Source organism: Amphiura filiformis, chromosome 6, assembly GCF_039555335.1.
Source record: "Amphiura filiformis chromosome 6, Afil_fr2py, whole genome shotgun sequence".
NCBI classification, from domain to species: Eukaryota; Metazoa; Echinodermata; class Ophiuroidea; order Amphilepidida; family Amphiuridae; genus Amphiura; species Amphiura filiformis.
The window spans coordinates 36,772,033-36,781,366 of record NC_092633.1 but is presented as its reverse complement, the minus strand read 5'-3'; positions in this window follow the sequence as shown (position 1 = coordinate 36,781,366).

The following is a 9,334-nucleotide window of genomic DNA, read 5'->3' as shown; positions in this document are numbered from 1 at the left end:
TATTGACCTTTGACCTCTGGGTTTGAGACTACCATGGGATCACAAAGTTCCCTAGCAAAGTATGGGGCCTGATGTTGCTAAGCTTTGTTACATGGCTACATGTTCACCACCACATGAAGAGCTTATTTTCAAACCGTGTTAAGTCCACTCTCCCATGTTTCTGATTTCCCTGTGCGATATTGCAATGTGTTGTGATGCTAGGTATTATAATTTCAGTTGGATGCACCATTACAAAGCAAACAGTGGATGGACGCACAGTAACAATACTGTGTGAGGCTTAAGTCTCCCAAATGAGAACAATAGTCTGCATATTGTTATGCACCATTGTTATGGTAAATAATAGCTTGCTGATGGTACAACTCATTGTTGGTAATGTCAAACCTGTCAAAGTAATTATGATTGTATCTCACAAGTAAATGAGACACATGGGGTTGCGGACTTAACATATTTTGGAAATGAGCTCTTCGCATGCTGAATCAGTGAGAAAGAGCTAGAAAGCCTAGGCTAAGTAAAAGTGGCATTCGAACTGATCTAGGCTGGTCCCCAGGGCTCAACATAAATGGGATATGTAATGTAGGCTATTATTTAGTTATTGTCTGTTAAAAGTTAACAATGTGCAACGTGCAAATCAAATACGATCATCTGACTTGCACGTGATGATAAAACATATTTGAAAAATTTAATCTAAAGAAAAGATCAAATTATGGCCTATGGTCTTGAATTATCAAACATCACTTATTCAATATAAATAGCTTGTCACGAGATGCATAATCGTGTTTGAAAACCTGACGCACAAAGGTCATCCCCATACTGGATGATAACTACTTGGCAGAAGGTCCTGACCTTGAATTACCTCACCACAAACACCTCCAGACAATGCTTATTAATTTTAGTTTGATATGAATGTGTCGATATGCCTTATCACACGATAAGTAATCTTGTTTAATAAAGATGACACATCTTGGCTATATTCCCATAGTAGGCATACGCACGTTTTATTTTATTTTGAATTTTGTGCGAAGCTTAATATGAAAATACATTTGTAATTGGAAGTATTGGAAGTATTGCAATTAAGGAATTAAGGTAGGTAATTTCTTTTTAATAAACAAACTCCATTTTCTAGTAGATTAAGAATCATCTTTTACATAGAAATTACTACTGCTATAACTTATCCTCCTTCGCATAAGGTAGGTGCCGATGCCGCAGCACTACTGAAGATGTTACCATCCACCACAAACCGGCCGTAATGTCGGCAGATTGTATTCTGAGTTACAATGCAAAAAATATGCATAGAGGTTCTATTCATCATTTTCATAGGCACCTCAAGTTGATGCTACATGTATCTCATTTTGCTAGTGCCAGTCAAACGCATTTTAAACCAACTATTAATCCTATTGTTGAAGAGGATAATAAGCTTCTACCTATGTATAGAATTCTTAAATAGCTTTAGTCTTTGTTTGCATTGGCTAAATCCTGTTCAAGTGGTGGGGTACAAAGCATTGTATTTTCTTTAGGTATGTATTAACAATGAGAGGGCATTCCTGGAACTCGTTGACTTGGGGATGATTTGAAGTGACCGCCAATTATGACCGTTTGATATTTATTACTAGCAATGTGGAAAAAGAGACATATGTAGCATCGAAATAAGGTACCCTTTTGCTGAAGGAGCAAATTATATTATGAATTCGGAAACCATATACATTATTATACGATCGTGATAACCATGTTTTACATGTTATTTGTCTTGTTTTATGAAAAACATGATTTATTTTCATCGAAATTATTGATTTGGGATATTTTGTATATTGTAAAGCGGATAGGTAGAAGCAATCACTTTAAAGGAGTATTTCATGATCATAGCATCCTCTTTTTATGACATTTTCCAATATCCACGAAAAAACCTTATTCCCAAAATTTCAGTTGATTCCGATTTTGCGAGTTATGCGTGTCACCGTGTTTAATTACATTCTGCCAGAACGTAATTTAAACATTTCGATATTTTTGCTAAACGAATTAATAGCCAGAGGTTTCCAGTGGTATAAAAATCTCAACTTTTTTGAGAAAAGCGGAGGATGAGACTGTAGATCACGAAATGCTCCTTTAATTAAGAGTTATTAACGTTTGTTTTATCTGTTGTTAAATTGTGTTCCTTTATTCATATATTTACAGCCTAAAAAAGTCATCAAAAGTCGTCAATATGGCTGTCCGTGTTGGAAGCTTTTTGATGGTGATTATTTGGATGTCATTGTCTTTCACGCCATCTCCTGTTGTCGGAGTAGTTTGGCCAAATGGCTTGTACACCTTACCAATGGCAGACACCCAAACAAAATGCCCAACTAACTGGCAAGTTGGTTCCAGATACCAGGATACTGAATCAGCAGGATTGCTTGGAGGCAACGAATGGTCCAGTCCTAATCATCTGCTTGGTCCGCATACTAAAAGGGATATGCAATGGAACTTTTGCAGTAAAACACAAACAAATGACGATCCTGTCGATCCGGTTTTATGGGGACCAGGAAAATACTGTATAATGAAACAGGGACTCCAATGTCCCGCGGGTAAGTTGGTTAGGTATTTATTTTAATGTTTAATGTTTGTGTTCAAAATGTACCTCTGAAATGAATGCTTCATTATCTCGATTCCAATGACGAGGGCCCCTCCCCCATTAATCAGTGTTTGTATCAACAATTGCAGTTGGGATTGTAAAACAACTTGTTTAAAAACAAATCACTACACTGTAGATCCATTAAGGTGGTACTACACCCCTGGCAAATTTTGTGCCTATTTTTGCATTTTTCTCAAAAATTATAGCGTATTGGTGACAAGTAAGATATGTATATTATAGGGACAAGGACTACAACTACTGCACTGGAAATTTTATTTCAGCACAGACAACAGTTGTGGAGTTACAGTCAAAAATGAGGGAAAACCAATTATTTGATCAATAAATAAATAACTACTTGTCTTGAGTTGCTGAATTTCCAGTGCAGTAGTTGTTAGTCCTTGCCCCTATAATATACATATCTTACTTGTCACCGCTATAATTTTTGAGAAAAATGGAAAAATAGGCAAAAAATTGGCCAGGGTGTAGTACCCCTTAAAGATGGGTGGTCAGCTTTTATCATAATACGCTGGAGAAGTGACGTAAAAAATCGGATTAACTACCATATCAATAGGTGAAAACAATTTTGAATATATCACGCTGCATTACAAGCAGGTTATTGAAGACACTAATCTAACAGGTGTGGATGATCAGCATGATGTGAAAATTGCGATCTAGGACTTTATCACTGTACGGCATTGTTTAGTGCACGGCAATACATTAAAAAATTAGTGTAAACCCATTGCTATGCTAATATCCCTGTTACATCACTATTTTTTACAGCGAATAAGAATTACAATTCGTATATTGAAAACATACTGCTTTATACTTGTGATTGATCTAGGTTTTGATGAAGGCTGGGTACAATGGGATGATAACGACATTCCCAATTCAAATGCACGTGATGGCATCGTACCAGAGGGCGTCTACGACAAAGATACTAAAATCTACTTCTGCTGTCGTGAGGATGGCACAGGAGTCGCACCACTAAATCTACCCACCGATGAGCCATTTATTCTTTTTATGAAAGAAATGGCATACTGTCAGAATGTGAATGGGATGAGTAAATCTCAGGAATGGTTCAGATGGGATGGAGAAGATGAGCTTCTTGGATTTGACAGATATTTCTATGGATCTGTACCGTTCCACGATGGTCGTGATAATAATCATAAAATTCATTTTTGCTATTACGAGCCGATATAAATCATAAAGATATAAAGCATATGGCAACTAAATGATGTGTAACATTAAATAAAATTAAATATCGCAATGAACTTATTTAAACTAAAGAGGAACTAAGATTAGTTTTAAAATATCAGCTTGGATGACATACATCTTCTACATTCTTTGGAACTTGAATTACCTAAACTGATTGCTATATCATACAATTCCACACCCAATCATAGGCGGCGGAAGCGGGGACGGGTTGGGGTGACACGTCCCCGCTAAAAATCACGATGGAAGAAAAAAAACAAGCAATACTTGAACTGTACATCTTCCTTTTTAGCACCAAAAACACAACAGGAAAAAAAGTTTTGGGCACGTCACCTTGGCCCATCAAAGCAAAACACACATTCATTGAGCTAAAACAGTCTGAAATTGAAATTTCGCCCGGGGAAAAAAGTCCCAGTAAAACCGAACAAAATTCACCCCCCATCTAATGCCTCCACCGCCACTCCACCCAATCAAACTGCGAGAAGATCATTTCTGAACATATTGCTATCTAAAAATGTGACATTAATCGTTATTATACAATAGCATGCGTGTTAACGATACACACCGACGTCGCCTGGCTAATAATTACTTGGTACAGCAGAGATACTAAAATAAATACCCGGGATCGATACACGTGAATGTGATATGCACGATGTTGATATTCAGACGAAAATCTTTGGATACCGGGGTAGAAAATGATGAATATCTCCCGTAAATGATTTCCTATAAAGAAGCCAGATGTGGTTCCTTGCACTTGAATATACATGTTGAACAGATATGTTCGTTAGCTAGCGTCTTGAGAAATAGGCTTGCGTCTTGAACTCAAAAACTGAAAATAATTCTGATTTTATATGTGCAGAATTATATAGCGCAGTGTATAGGTCAATCGTGGAGGTAGTCTAAAAGCAGTGACCTATGGCGTACCATGCTAACTCACACCATAGATTTTTGATAATCTATGCTCCAGGTCAGTCACCGGGTTATTGTCAGTAGCCTTAGTCAAATGTCCTTCGGGCTTCGGCCCATTATGCGTCAAAACTATTAAACAGGTCGGAACAAAATGGCCATGCGTAGCGGTGGATTCAACCTACCATGGCGATTTCTGCCATGAAGATATCGGGGCGATGACACTGTGCGATATGAATTATACTGGTAGAGCGTGTTCTTGTAACTTCGTAACTTTCTCAAAAAACAGCAGCCAAGTATTTCATAATATTGGGTTTTTCCAGAAAATAAGTGCACACCCCCTATAGAGGAATAATTTTTCAATAAAAGAAATGTCTGGATTTTCTATTTTGCTTTCTGAAAACAACTGGAATTCCACTTACCAATGTTGCTGGGGAAAGGTCTGAAATGCAATTAAATGAATGAAAACTCACGGCCTTGTCAAAATGAGCCTCTCAAACCGAGGATTTTCGATTTTGGACTATTTATCTGCTGGATTTTTTTTTTTTTAGACACATCAAAAGTCTAAATTTCCAACAATCATGACTGGACAAAAAGTCCGGAAATAGGAATAGCCCAATTTGCGTGTCACTGTCAGGCTTCGTGTCAGAGGAATACGTTTTTTTAATGAAATTTCAAAACCAAGATACATTATATGGACAACATTGTTATCTATTCATTACTATCAGAAAAAATGAAAACGAACAGATGTAAAATCGAAAGGACACTCCCCACTTATAGACATGGCAATATCAACCTCGAAATTATCTTACTTTATGATACTGACTAGTCACGCGATTATGATAAGGAATAAATAAAACATTGTACTGTCAGTACTAAATAATTGCCGTCATAAGGTTCTCTTCTCTAATATACTGTCATCACTATTAACTGTACTTGGTGGAGATCTCTGATTAACAAGGTAAATGTATTTTCATGTTTTATACTATTATTAACTATTTTAAACTGTTGCGATTTGGTAGTTCACGGCATCTTGCGAATGGTAGTGGGCTTTGGCAAAAATTGCATTGATCATTTCATAGCGAGTGTGTAGAAGAATTCAAATATCACAGATATAACTTTATAGGTTCTGTGTTTGTTTTAGTTATGTTGTAAAAAGGGTTGAAACAACGACACTTTTGTAAAACGTACACAACTCATTAATAACAATAAATCAAGCAAGTGTTCAAAGTATATGATTTGTAGAATGAACTTTTGCAAAACATCAAAGTGTTATTTTTTAATAATATATTGATTTAGATAATGAAAATCGAAAAAACAATTTAGTTGCTTCAACCAACAATACCTCGTCTACCCTTAAATCACAATTATTAGATACTATAATAGTACATAAATACGTGTATAACAAATACTTTTTTTATGAACTGGCATCTATAATCAAATTAAGTATTTCTTGGCCAAACTGGAACACTGTGAACGCTAGTGGCTCCGCGATAATCACACGCGAATATAGCGCGGTACAGAAGAAAGTATACACGCGCCTTGCACTGCGTACACGCTTAGTACACTACATGGACGCAACACGCATGTTCCACTTTGGCCAAGAAATACTGAATTTGATTATAGTATCTATTCATTTATTAAGTATTCCGACCGCTAGATAAAAACAAGTCCAAATAAGACTTAAAGAAATAGAATTAAAATTCCAATATCCGTTTTTAAAAATTACTGCAGATGGCAGCATTGGCGACCATTATTTTGCTTGGAATCATTGCCACGACAGCATCATCCCCTGTAACCAAAGATGTAACACGATGGCCTCGTGGTCAATATGGGCTCCCAATGGAAGATAGCGTTTTGGCATGTCCTTCAAGCAGTGGTGTCTACTGGCAAATAGGTTACCGTATTCAGGATACAGAGACAATCATTGTTCCATTAATTGGGGGTAATGAGTGGTCTTCTCCTTGTCATTTACGTGGTCCACATGGCAAACTATACACGCAATTAAATTTCTGCAGCAAAGTGGACACAAGCGATGATCCTGACTATGATTGGCCAGCCGGAGAGTATTGTGTGTACAGGAAAGGAGGATCTTGTCCAACTGGTAAGCTGAACTCCAATGGAGACTTTTTATTGATTTTAATTTCAACAATTAATTTCATTTCATTTCGAGCAATTATCCATAAGTTGGCTGTTCAAGTGTGTTATTTTCTGTCGTAACAGTCCTGGCCGGACTTACCTTTTGGGGGGCCCTGGGCCAGGCCAAAATTTGGAGGCACCAAACGCCCCGTATGGAAGGCATGTACACACAAGTGGCCAAGTTTTTAGATTTTACTAGGACATATGCGCGCGAAGCGCGCGAAAAATTTAAATTTTAGACTATTTTAGCCCGAATTGAAGCTGAATTTTACTGTACAACAGGCCAGTGTGCGCGAAGCGCGCAAAATTTTTCAATTTTTGTAGGCTATTTTGGCCCCAAAATGGAAGATGTACACTACACAGGGCAATTTTGGGGCCCCCAAAATTTGGGGGCCCTGGGCCCGGACCCATCTGGCCCTATGGTAAATCTGGCCCTGGTAACAGTATATCAAACCCTTCTCGGAGAGTTCTAGGAAACAAGATACAAATATGATGGATTTGGAATGAAAATTATTTCTTCTTATGGGAATTTCTTGAATAATATTCATAGGTTACAAGTGCCTTAACCAACTGAGGTTGCAATTCCCATACGCCATGATCGCACCCTTGTCTATCTATTCAAAATCACCCTCCTCTGACAGAGCGCATGTCGCTTATTCATCGAGTATTTTAGTATTTTTCACGTACAGAATGCATGAGCAGACGAAGCAGACAATTTTCCGTTCTACAATATATAAAATAGAAAGTCTTATTATTGATATGAATCATATGATCCATTTTGTATGTCAGCAATCATCATAGTGAAGCTACAGTGAGATGCAAAAATTTAACTTCGTTCATAATTAGGCCTTATTTGCGGTATATACGATGTATTTACGATATCCCTGTACAATATAAACAGATAAACGAGGTAGCGATTTTTGACAAACGTCCTCGCTAAACGCCCTCACTGCATCACATGGCTTATACAACGTGACTATTTTCCCCCTGCGAAAAAGGCTAATGTTGATAACATAATTACATATGCACGTAAAATAGGTCTTTAATCTATCGATTTCTTTTTCAACCAGAATATTCAGGAAGCACTGAAATACAATTTATTTTAAGTCTAGTCGCACGTTAAATTAAATAAAATGTATTTATACAGCGCCTTAATAACCTGTGCACATTAAGCGCTTTATATTAATTCCGCTGTCGTTAGAATATGTCAGCTGCCATAATGCCCAAGGCAAGGTCAGACCTTGGACAATATTCATAACAGCTCCCCATTTCACCCCTAGGTAGAGAGAGAAAAGTAAGGTAAAGCGCCTTGCCCAAGAGCACACCACGATGGCACCGCCGCGCCATTGCTCGAACTCACAATCCACTTATTGCATGGCAGAGCCCGTAATGCTGCGCCACCGTGCCCCCCCCCCCCTAAGGCTGTACATATTCAACCAACGCTTGTGCAGTGACGTTCACTAATAACTACACAACAAGAACAAGTGGTCAAAGATTGACGTCAGTCCTATTTAGTTAACATAAAAAGCAGGCTGAATTAAAAGTAGTATAGACCACTTGTATAGTTCATTGAACTTCCCCGTACAAGCTTTGGTTGAGTATGTATATCCTTTTTGCGGTGTATACGTACGTATGTCCGTATAAAAGAATGGCCGTGAGGCGTAAGGTGTATGGAACATCGCAACTTCTATTCGGTAAAATCGATGGCAAAACTGCATTTAGTCAAACAATGGCTGTAGTACTAAGACTGTCCGTCCACATTAATAACCAAATGCCGCTGTAAAAGGTCATTTTCTACGAACTGTAACTCACTGGACAATCAGCTCGTTCACAACTATATAGTCACGCCTCTGGTTATAAAGGGTTCGAAAATACCCCCCCCTTAAAATGACAAACTACTTCCTCGCATAACTTGACATATGTATTGTTGATTTTAAAAATTTAAAACCTGTGAATAGAGAAAAGATTTTTTCTAACCTCCCAAAGATGTCCTAATGCTCGATGGTATGATGCTATAACAGATAACAGCAACTATCCTTATCTCTTCTATTTTTGATCTCAGGCTTTGCGGAAGGTTGGATCCAATGGGACGACGAGGACGGCCTTGACAATTCTAACGAAGCTCATGGCACCCTTCCAGATGGCGTCTATGACAAGAACACTTATATAAACTTCTGCTGCCGTAATGATGGAGCATACGACACACCCATTGATCTGCCAACTATTGATCCATTCTTTCTTTTCCAAAAGAATCGCAACCACTGCCAGCAGGTCAATGGAATGAATGTAGCGCAGGAGTTCTTCAAGTGGGATGGTGAAAATAACTTCATCGATTTCAATGACTATGAGGGCGGTTCGACACCTTTTAATGCTGGTTTTGATGATGACCATAAATTGTACTTCTGCTATTACACTCCCATTTAAATTGAATTGAATCAGACCAAACTGGTTGCATTATGTAATATTATCTTA